This window comes from Papaver somniferum, unplaced genomic scaffold, assembly GCF_003573695.1.
Source record: "Papaver somniferum cultivar HN1 unplaced genomic scaffold, ASM357369v1 unplaced-scaffold_24, whole genome shotgun sequence".
Lineage (NCBI taxonomy): Eukaryota > Viridiplantae > Streptophyta > Magnoliopsida > Ranunculales > Papaveraceae > Papaver > Papaver somniferum.
The window spans coordinates 1,224,882-1,242,048 of NW_020634374.1; positions in this window are offsets into that span (position 1 = coordinate 1,224,882).

A 17,167-nucleotide genomic window follows, 5' to 3' on the forward strand; every position below is an offset into this window, starting at 1 on the left:
CTCCGCACTCTTAGTGGCTGGACGTACTCTATTCTCATGTGAATCCTCTTCTTCAGAATACCCTGCTTGTTGATTTCAACACCTCTTTGGTAAATTTTTTTTTTGATCGGTCACAGAGGAAATTAAAATGTACACAAGCCGTGTACGAGCGATTACAACTAAGAGCGAAAAGCTCGTAAAAGATGCAACAAAACAAAAGAGAAGCTAAAGCAAAGAGATTTCTAAGAATACAAAGAGTATCAACAAAAGAAGACACAAATTGTGAAACCTAAAAATCAAAAGCCACTTGCAAACTACAAAGAAGATCACTGCCTAATGTCAATTAGCAACATCAACATTTTCTATAACTAAATCATCATGATTTTTTTGCGAGATCTCTAAACATTTCTTCGCGATTAGTCTTTCGAAGTGGACATTCTAAACCCCAAGAAGAACCAAAATTCAAAAGTTTATCTGCCGAGACTATGTTAGGGACTTAAGATTTAAGAGGCTTTTTCATTTTTAAACTTGAGAGATTACCATTTGGGAGCATACATGTATACTTGGATTTCGAACTCAATTTCTTACCAATTCCCTTACTTGGCTTGGACGATGACGCCTTTGCGATGCTTACCATTGAATATTCTAAATCTAATTGTGATGTGGATATCTCTTCTTCTTCTTCTTCTTCTTCTTCTTCTTCTTCTTCGAATCCATGTAACCTGTTTTGAGATTCAAAACCAGGGGATGGCGGGATCAACAGTTGGGATGCTTGTACCTTCAAAAATCGGATGACCAATTTCAAGAGTAGGAACCTGTAAGTGGTTTTCTTTCTTCTTTTTTCTTGCGCCTTTCTTTCTTTTATAAGAGACCCACTCGCCAAGGACCTTTTCTTGATCAATTAATCTCTCCCCATTCATACACATCTCTGCACAAGGATCAACCGCAGTAGACGATGCATTCGGAACAACACCCCTGACACATGCCATCCACTTTTCCGGTTGAGAAATCCCTGTCTCATCCCTACTACTCCCACATCTATTAGCCTTTGTTAAAGACTGATTCACAAAAGTAGCTTCCACATCAGTTGTTGTGTTCTGCACTATTTCATTAGGGTCAATGCTGTCACCAACAACTAAAGAAGATTTTTCTGGAATAGAAACATCAGTATTCTTTGGGGTTGGGTTGTAGATGCATTTTACACTTGAATGACCAAAGCTCTTGCAACGAGAGCAAGCAATTGGCTTCCAAGGGTATTGTACTTTTACCATAAGCTTTATATCATCAATTTTGACTGTAAGCTCAGTAGGGAAAGAACAATCAGCTGCAATTTCGATACAGACTCTAGCAAACGACATTCGAGTCTTTAATGCAGTTTCCGAGTCTGTCATGATCGGTTTACCCACTAAACTAGCAATCCTAACTAAACCAACATCATTCCAGAGATGAATTCGTACCCCCTGATGAAAAACTGCATTTACATCAAACGTAATCCATTGGTTGAGGGTATTGATTGTTCTTCAAAAACATTAATTATATCAAATATCTTACAAAAATTTAACTAGACATTTATTTATTTATTTATTTTTTTTGATGTTAATTTAGTGATTGTCTTATTGTTTTGGGCGATAGATAATAATCACATATAATTTGGTGAGCTATGTGCCGTGATTACAAAGATATGTTTGGTTGGCTTAAGCACTTATTTTAATGGCCTATGGTTAATAAATGTGTGGGCTACATTTAAGAGAAGCCTTTTTTTTAACCTACTCCAATCTTAATTGGGTGATTAATCAATGTTTAATCAAATTAAATTAGAAATTAACCAAACGTAATTAGAAATTAACCAAACGTAATCGGGTGATTAATTGATGTCTAGTCAAATTAAATTAGAAATTACCAAGTTTTAAAATAGAAAGTAACCAGTTTTGATTCTTCATAAAACGTGATTTTTTTTTTATTATTTGGAAAAACTTGTCCAGAATTGATGGATGTTTTTTTTTATCAGAAATTGGTAGGTGTTCATGCTCACACAAACCGATTATAAGAATCGGTTTATAATACTTAAAAAATAGACCGATTGTAAAACTCATGAGTTTGTCTGTAATTTTTTTCGCCAGAATCGGTTTATGTTAATGCCCACATAAACCGATTATTAATCTGTACATTTCTTCGACTTTTTGCTCATAACTTCTTCGTCCGATGTCAGAATGACCTCATTCTTTTTGCGTTGAATTCCAAATTTCATGCTCTATAATATAAAGATAAAAATTTTAAGATCCGTACAAAATTCAAACATGGTTAATGAATCGGTTGAACATCAACCACAATCGGATTATGTATGTTTACCATATCTACCGATTTTGGGGAACATCCATAACAGTCGGTTTATGTGGACCCTTAAATAATCCGATTGTGGGCATAACAGTTAAGAAATCAAAGGTTGCACAATCGGGTTATGTGGACATACATGTAATCCGATTTTAGCAAAAAAAAATATACAGAAAAAACAGTTCTCTTCCATACCAGAATCAGGGTATGTGGACATTAACATAGACTGATTTCGGTTCAATATTTCCAACCAGAATATACATTCAGTATAATCGGTCTTTGTGGGCATGAAAAAAATCCGTTTCTAAATAAAATCGGTTCATAAGTACATTGACGCAAACCGATTCTAATAAACCCAGAACACTTTGATTTCGAAAAATTGAATTTGGAGTGATTGCATGTTGCTAAAACCTAATTTAGGGATTTGGGTTGCTAAAAAAGTTCTTGATTCGTGCCATTTCATATGCTTTTGACAATCGAAGATGGTTCGTATTAGGGGAGAAGAAGAATCGGTCGGAGATGGAGATGGATATGATTTTGATTTAAATTTTTAGTTTTATGATTTTGATTTTAATTTTGATTTTGATTTTAGTTTTTAAGTTTTTATTCTGATTATAAAGATTTAGTGGGGATACATTTATAGTATTTGTACTTGATAAAGGATAAGTTGGTAGTTTCATCTCTTAATAATCTTTTTCTGTTCTGTAGTGGAGAACTAAGTTAATTGGAATAGGCCCCAATTTAACCTGGTTTTTTAAGTATGGCAATTTTGTTTTTGGCAAACGTTAACCTCATTCATCTCATTTATGGGTGAAGAGGCAATAAATGTTCCTGGTTTTCTCGATTTTTTATATTCAAATTAACTTGTCAAAACCTTGGCCAGAAGTCATATTTTACTTGATTTAAGCCGTGGTGAAATTGAATCACCTAACAGTTTGAAAGCAGATAGACTTTACTTTTTTTTGGGCGCATCAAATCTGAGCCACCTTTTTTTTTTTTTTTGCGTAAGTTAAAAATTTAACGGTTTTAGATTTTTTTTTTAATATTAATCAAATTCGAAAGTGTTCTCATCAGATAAGAAACTAGTCGGAAGCCTATCAAGAAGCTGAAATAGATTTTATTAACCAGGTGTTGTAACAGACATAATCTTCCTCAATCCATTTGATAATACCGTAGAAACTCTATAAATTAATACTGTCGGGACCATCAAAATTTATTAATTAAGCGAGATATTAATTAACCGATAAATTAATTTATAGATAAATTTCATACAAATAATTAGTTTCTATACAAAAAAGATACCGTATCATATCTGTTACATTTCCTATATAAATTAATACAATATCAATATCAAATCATATTTTTATAGACATAATATTCAATCATATTTTTAATTTATTATAGATACACAATACAAATATCAAATCATATTTTTTTATAAACACAATATCAAATTATTATTTTTTATTTTCTAAATAATTTTTTTCAAAAAGAAAAAATATTTCATATAATACTACTAACAAATAAAAAAATATATTATATAAATACAATATGAAAACATACCACTAACACAAACAAATCATACACTCAAATATGACTTCTCATCTTAAAGGTGTTAAAAAAATCAACAATGACCGATGAAATTCGTAGAGCATTATTCAAGCACAACAAGGATAATCCAACGACACCAAAAATTCTTGCAATGATATGAAAAATTAGAGATGAAATTCAATGTGATATTGATTTTAGCAAAAAACAGAAGACAATTAAATCATTTTTCAAAAAGTCTACGTAAATCATTAAGGTATTGAATATATATATATATATAATGCATTATAAATTTATATTTCATATGGGGCCTACATAGGTAATCAAAAAAGTATTACCTTATAATTTTAGCGAATTATTAATTTGGTACGTTGTCCTCGACTCCGGACCCGCCAACAATATTATTTAAGAGAGTTTATTAAATAATCGAGTATTAATTAAAAGAGTTTCTACTGTATTAGGAGGAAAGTTTGAAGTATAAAAGAAACTTTGAGCTTCAAGCCTAGCTTTTCTTTCTAAAGCATGATGAGCTACACTATTACTTACCCTATTAACCACCTTGTAAAACCAAAAGTTATTACTTGAAAATTTATTCTTGACTTTTAAAATTAAATGGTGATTAAACCAATGCACTTGTGAGTCTTCACTGTGAATTGAGTTCACCACATTTTCGTAATCAATCTGAAAGATTACTTTATTAAATCCATAATCTTCCATCCATTTTACTGCTTTGATCAGAGCTTTGCATTCAAAATGTTCAGCTCTTACCTCTGCATCCACCTCTTCCTCCAAATTAAAACCTTTTGCTCATACTACATGTCGTGCACGGTTATGAACAATTAAACCAATGCTACCTTTTCTAGTTTCAGACATATATGAAGTATTAATATTAATTTTTATGAATCCTTCCTCTGGTGGAAACCATTCCTTGATGAGAATATTGCAGTTCCTGTTAATACTGGCAGGGGAAATAACAAAATTATGTTGTTGTATCAGATGTTGTATTTTAATAAGAGTACTATTCATATTAGGAAGAGCATCATGAGATATCAAGTTGCATATGTCTTTCCAGATATAACAGACAATGCACATTAGTCTGACAACATAAGACTCATTTCTATAACCATTCTGAAACTCTTCATTTGTAGAAAACCAAGATATCACCCATGCCTGAAAAGAAACAAAATTCTAAGTAAGAACAGAAATATCCACATTTGGAGCATTTCATATGGACCTAGCATAGTCACATTCAACCAACAGATGATTAGTGGTCTCAATACTATGATTACAAAATCTACATTGAGGTTCCACATCAGGTTTTATATCCAACAATTTTGTCTCTAACATGAGCTATATCTTTTAAACACTTCCATATAAAGAGTTGGACTCTATGAGGAACTTTAGAATGCCAGAGGTTCTTCCACACAACTTTAGGAATAATGTCTCCACTTATAGTATTGTTAACATGGTTGGTACAAAGTGTATTATATGCACTCTTAACTGAGAATTTACCTTTCCCATATTGTTTCCAGATTAGATAATCTTCACCAGAAGAAGGAATATTCATATTTACAATAGTAATAGAGGTATTTTGATTAAACATAGAACTGATGAGCTGCACATTCCATATTTTAATACCAGGCAAAAACAGATCACATACAAAAGTATGTCCAAGGATCAATCAATATCAATCAACAACCAAAGGTTGAATTTCCAATTGATGATCTTAACGCACAACCTATATTATTTCAATTATATAAAATATAATGCGGAAAAGAAATAACACAAACACCAGAAATTTTGTTAACGAGGAAACCGCAAATGCAGAAAAACCCCGGGACCTAGTCCAGATTGAATACACACTGTATTAAGCCGCTACATACACTAGCCTACTACAAGCTAACTTTGGACTGGACTATAGTTGAACCCCAATCAGTCTCCCACCGATCCAAGGTACAGTTGCACTCCTACGCCTCTGATCCTAGTAGGATACTACGTACTTGAATCCCTTAGTTGATCTCACTCACAACTAAGAGTTGCTACGACCCAAAATCGCAGGCTTTGATAATAAACAAATCTGTCTCACACAGAAAAGTCTATCAAAGGATAAATCTGTCTCCCACAGATAAACCCAAGGTTTTGTTCCGTCTTATGAAATCAAATCAAGGTGCACATGAACCAATTGATAATCCAGGCTTATATTCCCGAAGAACAACCTAGATTAATCAATCACCTCTCAACGATCTTACTTGAATACACAAGAGGATGTCGAGGAATCACAAACAGTGAGACAGAGATGTTTGTGACTTCTTTTATCTTGCCTATCGGAGAACTCTCACAATATCAAGCCAACCAATAGGATTGTACTCGTACGATAGAAGATGCAAGATCAGAGCACACAACTACGATAAAAGTAGTAGCGGTCCGGCTTCACAATCCCAATGAAGTCTTTAAGTCGTTCACCTGATTTTAGAGAAGAAAATCAAAGGTTAATGGATATCGACTCTAGCGAGCGCACTAGTAGCACACGGACATGTGGGGATTAAGTTTTGCTCAAGATAGATGTCTCCTATATATAGTCTTCAAACCAGGGTTTTGCCTTAGGTACAAAGCAATCCATATCTACCGCTAGATGAAAACCTGATTTAGATTCAAGCTAATATTTCTCAACCGTTAGATCGAAAAACATAGCTTGTCACACACACTTGGTATACGTTTACTGGGTTTGTGAAAACCATGCCCAAATGTGTACGCGTATGTTGGTTCAACATAGTAACCAAAAGATTAACTATATGGGAATCTCATATTAACCTGGTTATTCTTCACCATAACTAGTTCAATTGATTCAAATGTACTAGTTAAAGAGTTGTTCAATTGCTATGAGATCTTATGTAACTACACAAGACACAATTGAAGCAAAGCTGATTCGATTCGATTGAATCGTCTCATGAACATTATAGCCACGGTTTGCATAAAGCATTCCTTAGTAATTTAATGATTTATGTTCAGAGCACATCTTTAGATCATAACCTCTTAAGCTCACAAACAAGTTCGCGGACTTAAGTTAACTGACGGAGTTTTCCAAACTCAGCAGAAAGTCTCGGGAAGAGAACTTCCGCCAGTTCGCGGACTTAGCACACAAACGAGTTTCGGAAAATCCCAACATAAATTCTCGGTCGAGAACTTCCGACAGTTCGCGGACTTGGCAAGCCAATTCCACAATCCTTCCGATTTCTCTTGATCAACAAAGTTCGAAAACTTCGGTTCAAGGAATACATGGTTATATAATATAAACTCTAATTCCAACCATTGAGACATTCTCAGAGGACGTTATATAACCATTATTCACAGATCGTTTCACGTCAGAGCAATTCTCAAAGTGATTGAAACTTTTCATGACTTCCATCTAGGTGAAGATAAACCTGATCAAAGCGAAACGCTTTACCAACACATGATTTCGAGAAAAAGATAAGCAATGAATACTCATCTTGAAATATCAAATATGTATGATCTAGTCTATATATCATACGACTTTTGTCTCATAAGAAGTAAGATATAGAATAGATAGACTTTTGAGTGATAGATAAGTTCAAGTCTTCACATACCTTTTTGTTGATGAAATTCCACGGTTCCTTGTGTAGATCTTCGTCATTGTCTTTGAATCACCATGAAGTCCTTGAGCTCAGCTACACTTTTCATATTCTAGTCCGAGACTTAGCTAATAGGCTAGAAATCAATACTTATAGTTTTGATCACTAACATTGACAAACATGCTTGATATAACAACGCATGCGAGGTCGACCGAGCTATGCTCTAACAGTTGATCATAAAGCAATCTCTACAAATTTTGCTAGTTTTTTTTCCCAGAAAGAATCTTACTCATTTGATAGATCCAGCTGCAGTGATAGCCAAGACACCTCTTCTTAAGGAAGTTGTGAGTTCAATCCTAACAGAGATCTTTACAGTATGCCATCAGCTGGAATAACATTGACTGGTCCAATAGCACGAACATCACCCAAAAGTTTCCCCATTTCCTCCACTGATTTCACATTCATGTGTTTTGGTTGCAAATATTTAAGCCGAACCCACTATACTTTCTTACTCCAGTCCAAATTTTGGTGTAGCAAACCTTGGAAATAGTCATACAAGATAAATAACTTCCCATCAATGTTCCATGGACCTTCCTCGATAAATTTATCGACTAAATACTGATTTCTTACTTGAAAATCATTGCGTTAGTATTTATTTCAATAATCTTGACTTCTTCTTGAGGTATGAAAGGCCAAATGAACTGAATATTCTTCCCTACAACCCCATAAGCCATATTTCCTTATGTTATAATTTTTCTAATCAAACAAAAATCTCATTATCCCAATCCATTTTCAACATTAGTTACAACCTCCTTTAGGTTTAGGATCACAACTTCTTCAGCAGATTGGAGCTCCAAAGTAGCCTTTTTTAATTTCAAGGCCAACTCACAAAGTTCAGTGCTTGAGTTTTGAACTAACTCATTATTCACATGATTTTCTGCCATCAGTTTTTTCTTACTCAGAAGGTATAAAAGATGTTTAGGTTTTTGGGATTTGGAGTTTAGATAAGTAATATTCAAATTAGGGTTATCGTGAATAGAATGGATATGGAATATTTTTAATTTACTCATCGAGAGATTTTTGGAATCAGTTGAAACAGAAAAAGGCACGAGTATGAGGTGTGATTGACAAAGGAAAGAGAGGGATACTAACATTTTGAATTTATAATGGACTTTGTAATTTTTGCATGTGTAGTTGCCATGAGTGAGTCTATCCTTTTTTGAATCGTTCAGAACACTGATAATACCGATGAAGAAACAACAATGATGATTTCAGGAAGAGCTTCTGTTTTAACAAGCAATAATACAACATCAACAAATGCAATAATTAACACTGGATATCTGACAAAAACCATAATAAGACTAAGCAATCTGGAAACACAAAGAGGAGATTAAGATTTAGTTACACATTTCAAATTTTGAAAAACAATAATGTCTAAAAACAAATCCAAACCACATTACATAAATCTTGAGAAATCAAGATGTAACAATGTAAGAAAACATAAGAAATCAATAAGAAAAGTATTTTAGATAGATTTTACTAATGCATAAAGACGAGGGAATTGAAAATTTGAAAACTGAGTTAACTCAGTTATCGCCAGATTTGCAGACTATATCCTATTTTTTTAAGTTCACGAATTATACGAGCCGTATCGACCGTGTAACTGGAACCCCGACTTAGATTCGCGAATTTCCTGCTTAAAATGAATTATACGTGTATTTACGAATTACTGATTCATATGTCCCTAATGATATTTTTCCACATCATTCTTTATTATATTTTTGACTTTTACAATTTTACATACACCAGTCTGATTTCAATATCACCAATGATTGTAATGCACGTACCATATATATAGTTCGTATCAATAATGAAAGTATAGTATCTAAGGAGAGATTATTTTTAAAATAAGTTTTTAATAGGTTAATATATACCGAAATGTGTATGCCGAATTCATATCTTTAAAATGAATTATACTCAGACGTATGGCGTTCCGTATCATTCACGAATCATGAATTGTTGATCGAATTTTACTTTTACGAATCTGTATAATACTCGTACGTATCCTATTCCAAACGTTTCCCATACGTCGAATTGCTAACTAGGTGATATACTTGAAAAAATGGTTTGTGCTTAATCCGTGTATTTACATTTTACAACATTTTCTTTCATAAAATAGGATAAACCTCAACTTAGTAAAACTCATTCAAGATCGGGATCATTACAAGGGGTTTTATGACCATTACATGGATTTTTTAGATAAACAATACTGACAATGTCAGCTACAACAATATTGTGAATTTTGCATTACATCAGACATTTCCATTCCTCTATACTATCCGTTTCTTCGAATTCAGCCATACCCATACTACTTCCGATAAACCAAGAACAAGGAAACAAGTAGTAAAAAATCCATGTAACAATTCTCCTTGTCCAATACAGAAAAGAGAGAGGAGATATATAGGACTAGTTACAGGACAGAGGCACACACACTCATCACACACTTACCAAGGAAACACATATTACATGTGATAGAGTGTAACAACTGAAAAACAAAATAAAAATTCTTCTTGTCCAATACAGAAAAGAGAGAGGAGATATATAGGACCAGTTACAGGACAGAGGCACACACACTCATCACACACTTACAAAGGAAATACATATTACATGTGACAGAGTGTAACAGAAGTATAACAAAGCTAAATGCTATTACTCCCCCCCCCCCCTCTCAAGCTGAGCTGTTTGAAATGGGAAATGCCAAACACAACTTGTGCTTCAGAAGAGAGAATCTTGGTCCATGTAGTCCTTTAGTAAAAATGTCAGCAATCTGATCCAGAGTGGAGATGTAAGAGACCTTTAAATTCTTAGCTTGTACCAATTCTCTAACAAAGTGAAAATCCAATCCTATGTGCTTCATTTTGCTGTGAAAAACAGGATTTGAAGCTAAAGATATTGCACTGTTTTTTTCACAGGATAAATGAGGAGGTGTAGGAAGAAAAATATGCAGATCTTGAAGCAGTTGACATATCCATACAATTTCAGCATCAGACTGAGCTAAGGCCCTGTACTCAGATTCTGTGGAAGATCTAGCAACAGTGGCCTGCTTTTTGGAGGACCAAGAAATAGGATTATTTCCAAAGAAGATGCAAAAACCTGTAGTTGATCTTATGTCATCAGGAGATCCTGCCCAATCAGCATCAGTGAATCCTTGAAGAACCTGCAGACCTTTGGAGAAGAATAAGCCATGATCCAAAGTGCCCTTGACATATCTGAGAATTCTTTTGGCAGCAAACAAAATGAACATAAGTAGGTTTGTGCATAAATTGGAAAACTTGATTAACAGAGTAAGCTAATTCAGGCCTTGTCCATGTCAAGTACTGTAAGGCACCAACTAAGGATCTGTACTCAGTTGGATTGTCAAGAACATCACCATCTGAGCTACTTAGCTTGTGGGATAAAGATGCAGGTGAAGAACATGACTTTGCACCAACCATATTGAACTTAACAAGTAAGTCCAGTGCATATTTAGTCTGACACATAAATAACCCAGTTGCATTCCTCTTTACTTCAATCCCTAAGAAGAAATGAAGATCTCCCAAATCCTTAATTTGAAATTGCTTAGCTAAAGTGTTGAGTAAGAATGAGCAGTGAGCAGCTGAATTACCAGTGAGCAGTATATCATCAACATAAACTAAAATTATAGTTATGAACTTGCCTCGGACTTGGATAAACAGGGAAGTATCAGCAGCAGAAGCAACAAAGCCAAGAGAAACTAGTACAGAATGCAACTTGTCATACCAAGCTATGGGAGCTTGCTTAAGGCCATATATAGACTTGTGCAGCTTGCAGACATAGTCAGGATGCTCAGGATCCACAAATCCAGGAGGCTGAGTCATGTAAACCTCTTCTTGAAGATTGCCATGTAGGAAGGCATTGCTCACATCCAATTGAGTAATCTTCCAATTAAAATGAACTGCCAAGGAAATAATAAGTCTAATAGTAGTTGGCTTGGCCACATGAGATAAGGTTTCATTATAATCCAAACCAGGCTGCTGAAGAAAACCCTTTACTACAAGCCTGGATTTAAGTTTATCTATAGAACCATCAGCTTTATGTTTGACTCTGTACACCCATTTACATCCAATTGCATGATGACCAGGAGGCAGAGGAACCTTAGTCCAAGTACCAGTATCTTGCAAGGCTTTATGTTCATCAGACATAGAGACTCTCCATGCAGGAATCTTGTTTGCTGAGGTAAAACAAGTTGGAGTGATGGGAAGAGCCTTTTCAAGAAGAGTAGTAGATCGAGGATGAGCAGTAGCCAAATACACCTTAGGAACATAGATACCCAATTTACCCCTTGTTTGCATAGAATGAGCATTAGAAACAACATGTAAAGGTGTAGTAATTGCAGCTGAAGAAGAATCTGAAATTTCTGGTGAAATAGCAGCAGTTACAGCAGGAGCAAGATCTGAAGTGTACTCTGTAACTAACTCAGTTGAAGGAGATGCAATAGTAGAAGATGAGTCAGAGTTGAAAGCTCCATGAGTAAGAGTAGTATAAGAAGGCTAGGGTTTAGAGACCAATGAAAGATAAGGAAATGTTGTTTCATTGAAAACAACATGCCTAGACACATAAATTTTGCCACTGACTGGTTCTAAGCACCTATAACCCTTTTGTGTGGTACTATAACCAATAAAGATGCAAGCAACACTTCTTGGAGACAGTTTGTTGGCAGCATATGGCCTGAGCCATGGATAGCAGGAGCATCCAAAGCTTTTGAGGAAGTGATAATCAGGCTTTTTGTGAAAGAGCATTTCATAGGGTGTTTTGAAATTTAGAGATTTGGTGGGTAGCCTGTTAATGAAATAATTGGCAGTGATGAAAGAATCTACCCAAAAAGATTCAGGCAAATTGGCTTGAATCAAAAAAGTTCTGCCAATGTCAAGAGTGTGCCTATGTTTGGCCTCTGCTTCACCATTCTGCTCAGAGGTGTGTCGGCAAGTGACTTCATGTTTAATTTCATGTGCAGCTGTAAAACTAGCCACTTCTCCGTTGATAAACTCTCCACCACCATCAGTTCTGATGGTAGCAATCTTATGACAAATAGCATTTTCAATATATGCTTTAAAATTGAAGAAAATAGTCTTGAAGTCAGATTTGACATATAAAGGAAACAACCAACAAAACTTTGTGTAATCATCAATTATGTTCACATAATATAGATAACCACTATTAGAAGCAACATAGGAAGGACCCCAAAGATCCATATGAAGAAGTTCTAAAGGTCTAGTAGTAAAACTAGTATAAACAAGAAAAGGTTGTTTATGAGACCTTCCGAACTGACAACATTCACAAAAAAGGGGGGCTTAACAACATTTTTGATAAATAAACCATTACAGACTCTTTGCAAGACTTGAAAAGAGGGATGATCTAATCTTTGGTGCCAAATGGTAGATGACACACTTTGAGCATGAAGAGCATGAATGGGTTGTTGAAAATTGATTGGATAAAGACCATTATTGTGAGGGTCCTGCAGCAGAATCTCCCCAGTTTGAAGATCCTGCACAGTATAACCAGTAGAAGAAAAGGTTATATTGCAGTTGTTGTCAGTAGTGAATTTATGAACAGAAAGTAGGTTGGTTGAAGCTTGCGGTACATGGAGAATTTTGTGAAGATTAAATTGCCTAGAAGGAGTATGAAAAATAGAATTTCCTACAGCAGAAATGGACATACCTTCTCCATTAGAAGTTTGGATAAAGTCATAGCCATTGTAAGTTGTATAATCTTCAGTAGGAGTGGCAGTTGAAGAAATGTACTGATTGGCTCCACTATCAGCATACCAGGGATTTTCACCAAAGATGCTATCTGTAGCTAGCATAACATGAAGATTCACAGGAGGTTGTCTACCTTGATAAGAAAAATTCAGTCTGTGGGTGCAATCAGGAGCAAGATGTCCATTATCATTACAAATTTGACAAGGAGGTAAAGATGGTGGAGGTACTGATGTGAAGGATGGTTGAACATTGTGAAAAGAGGCAGGAGAAGGTAATGATGTGAAGGATGGTGCAGGCCTTTGGGAAAAGGGATAAGAATAACCACCTCTTGGAGCTGAGTTGTAAGACTTTCTACCTCTAGGAATGGAATGAGAATTACCTCTCATTGGAGGAGCAGAATATTTGTAGTTATAATTGGACAAAGGATTCCTAGACTGAGAGTAAAAAGCTTTATTCTCAGATTCAGCAACAAGAGAAGCATGTTTTGATGATATGACAACTTCTTCACTCAACAAAAGATTATGCAGTTCAACACAGGTTACTGGAGGACATCTAAGTCTAATAGTTGTTGCAAAGGAATCATAGGCAGAACTTAAACCAGATAAAGTAATAACAACACATTCAGCATCAGAAACAATAGATCCTGCAGCAGCTAGAACATCCACAATCTTCTTAATCGAATTGAGATAAGTTTGAACAAAATCATTACCCAATTTAACGGATTGAAGCTTTGTACGCAATTGAATAGCATGAGTTGCAGAAGCCTGTCAAAATCTGTTTGCAAGATTGGTCCAAAGTTCATGAGCGGAAGCAGCACCAGCCACATAAGGTAGAACAACATCAGAAATCAATGAATTGAGAAGTAAAATAATCGTTGAATCTTCATCTTTCCAGGTTGTGTAAGCTGGATTTACAATATCATTGTTTTGATGATTACGAGAAGTGTATTGAGGAGGACACACAGTAGATCCATCAAGGTAACCAATAACGTGAAATTTGTTGAACAAAGCTAGAACTAAGGACTTCCAAGTGAGATAATTGCTATCGATTAGCTTAAAGGAGATGATATTAAGCAATTGATTGAAAGGAATTTGAGCAAAGGTACGCTAAGCCATGGATAAAATTGAAAAACTAAAAAGGAAAATTAGGAGAAGGTATCAACAAAATTAAGATCTCAGAGTACAAAGAAGAAATTAAACGGAGGAAATTAATAGATCTCTGAGAATCAACAAGAAATATCCATAATGGATCGAAAAACCCTGAGAAAGATAGACTTTCTCAGTCTGATACCAAAATAGTAATGCAATTACCAATTGAAAAAAAAATAACAATTCTCCTTTTCTAATACAGAAAAGAGAGAGGAGATCTATATGACCAGTTAAAGGACGAGGCACACACACTCATCACACACTTACAAAGGAAACACACATTACATGTGACAGAATGTAACAGAAGTGTAACAAAGCTAAATACTATTAGTAACATGGTCTAATGGTCATGTTAGTTTTGTTATGATAAAAACCAAACAACGTAACAACACTACACAAAATAGTTGTGCTAGGATCTTCAAGTGATGCAACCATTTTTCAAGGTTTTGAATGATAATTAAACTATCTAATTTAAGATAACTCACTAAACTAAAGTACCATCTGATTTTTGTAACAATATGAATCGGTCGGATAAAAATGTGTCTGGGTAGCGGGAAACAAGACTATCCATCTTCCTAGTTTGGTAGATTTCCCCCAACACAATCTACAAAGATAAATTCACGAATCCTCTGTACCAGTCCCTTTTAGCCTGGAGGATAAGTATGACAACTCAGCAACAGTATCTTCTGTTATCATTGTTGATTGATATCTTTAGTAGTTCTTATTGAAAATATCCATAGTTGCTGGAGTTGTTGTTGTTGTTGCCGTTGATTTTGCAGATATTAAACAAAGAGAAGGTCGTTGGGTATCAAAAGTGGAAGAGAAAACATCTCAATGGGTGATAATTAATCCACATCTTATTGGGTGTCCAGAAAATTGGGAATTTCATCTCCATGATAATCGAATCGGGGGAATCCAAACTCAAAACTTAGTGCAAGCGGGATATTTCGAGGAAAATTCAATCATGGTTCACAGTATTATAGGGAAGAAGACTTCACTTTCTTCGTTTTCATCACGCCCTACAATGAACAACGTAGCCGAGTCAAGGACAAACCTGGTTATGAAATCAAAATAAATTCCACTCCGGAAGACCTGACTATTTCGACCCGTTATAGAGTGGATTCGACCCGGTACAGAATGGTACCGGATTAAAAGGTCTCTAGTGGGGACATGTCGGCTATTGGGAAGCGAGCCTGACACCTCTTATGTACTTATCCCTGGCTCATTTACTGTCTTGGATAAAATACGTAACCGAAATCTTTTTGGAAGACATGTGGAGGCTCACGGAGGGAATGATATAATGTTCAACCACCACGTTACACGGATGTTCATTGTCACTACTCAAGCCTCGTACCACGTTCTGAAAGGGATTCGGGGATCACACCGAGGTGCTATTAAATATGATCTATCCAGGTCAACGATTATCCAATGTGCAAGTAGTCAACGCTCGTTTACAGCCCCGACCAAACCAACACAAAGGAAATCACAGCCGGAATGGAACTTCTCAACTGCTAAAGAGGATTCGGTAACGGTTGCGGAGAAATTCGAGATGTTGGCAAGACCCAACTCTCGCATGAAAAATGAGTAATGACTGGGGGACTGTCAAAGGAAATTACAGAGTTTGACAGTCCAAATTCCGCGCGCACTTGCGGATAAAGTTAAGTCATCTTATCCTTTAAAGTATTTAAATAAGCGTGGGAGGACATCATATTTCAGTTGTACTTTAGATCTAGGTTCAAATTACGGTCTCTATCATGCCCTATCTTGGGATCACTCTGCAGGCTTTGATTACTTTCAGCTAATACGATCCTACATCAACAAATCAGCTCTGCAACATCACCAACAACCTCAACTTCCTTCCACGCACAAACAACTGAAATCAGGAACAAAGATATTAGTCGGAATTTTGCCAACTAGTCTGAGAATTACCGTAATTGTCAACCAGTACTTACTTTCGTGTTTTTTTCTTCTAGAATTTTAGTTAAGTTTATTAGTAGTACTAAGGATGGCTTAGGTTCTACGAATCATCATCAACATGATCCAGGTATGCAAGTTTTACATCAACAACAACGACAAAAGGTTCTCATAGAAGGTGGGGACAAGAGCCATACACCGTACCACAACAACAACAATTACCAATCCGCCACATCCTCGGTTACAGAATCATCAACAACACCAACAGATCACTTCATTGTACAGACTCTGAATTATCCTTCAAAATTTAGGTTATTCTTGTGGATAGTCATTGAAGAAGGTTTTATAACCTTCACACTCAAGATCTACCTCCATCACTCCATAAACAACTATTTGGCCAGCTGTAACTGTTATGTTTTACACCAACTATGGATTCAAACACCATATTGAAACTATGCAGGTAACATGGATCAAAACAGGGATCAAAATTCCCAACGGCATCCACGCTATCAAGGGGTTGAGGACTAATCGAACAAGACAGTCAGAAGTTAATGCTTATAATTGGAAATTAGTTATGCTAATGTTTTATTTACCCGATCGTAAAGACATGGAACTAGACATTCTCAAAATATTTAGAGATATTTTGTAAAAGGGTCGTATGTTTATAGTAAAATTAGAGTCTGGGTCGTGAAACATGCCGTTGATGCATTAGGGTCGTTGACTGACTTTGACCGTCTGAATTTTTACTAGAATGCCCTTATCAAATGAAGTAATGACATTAAATCATAAGTCAGTTAAAAACTGGATAGTTTGAACAAACATTTTGCCGAACATGTTAACTGCATGATCAAACATGTTCCTTCAAAATGGCGGCCAATTT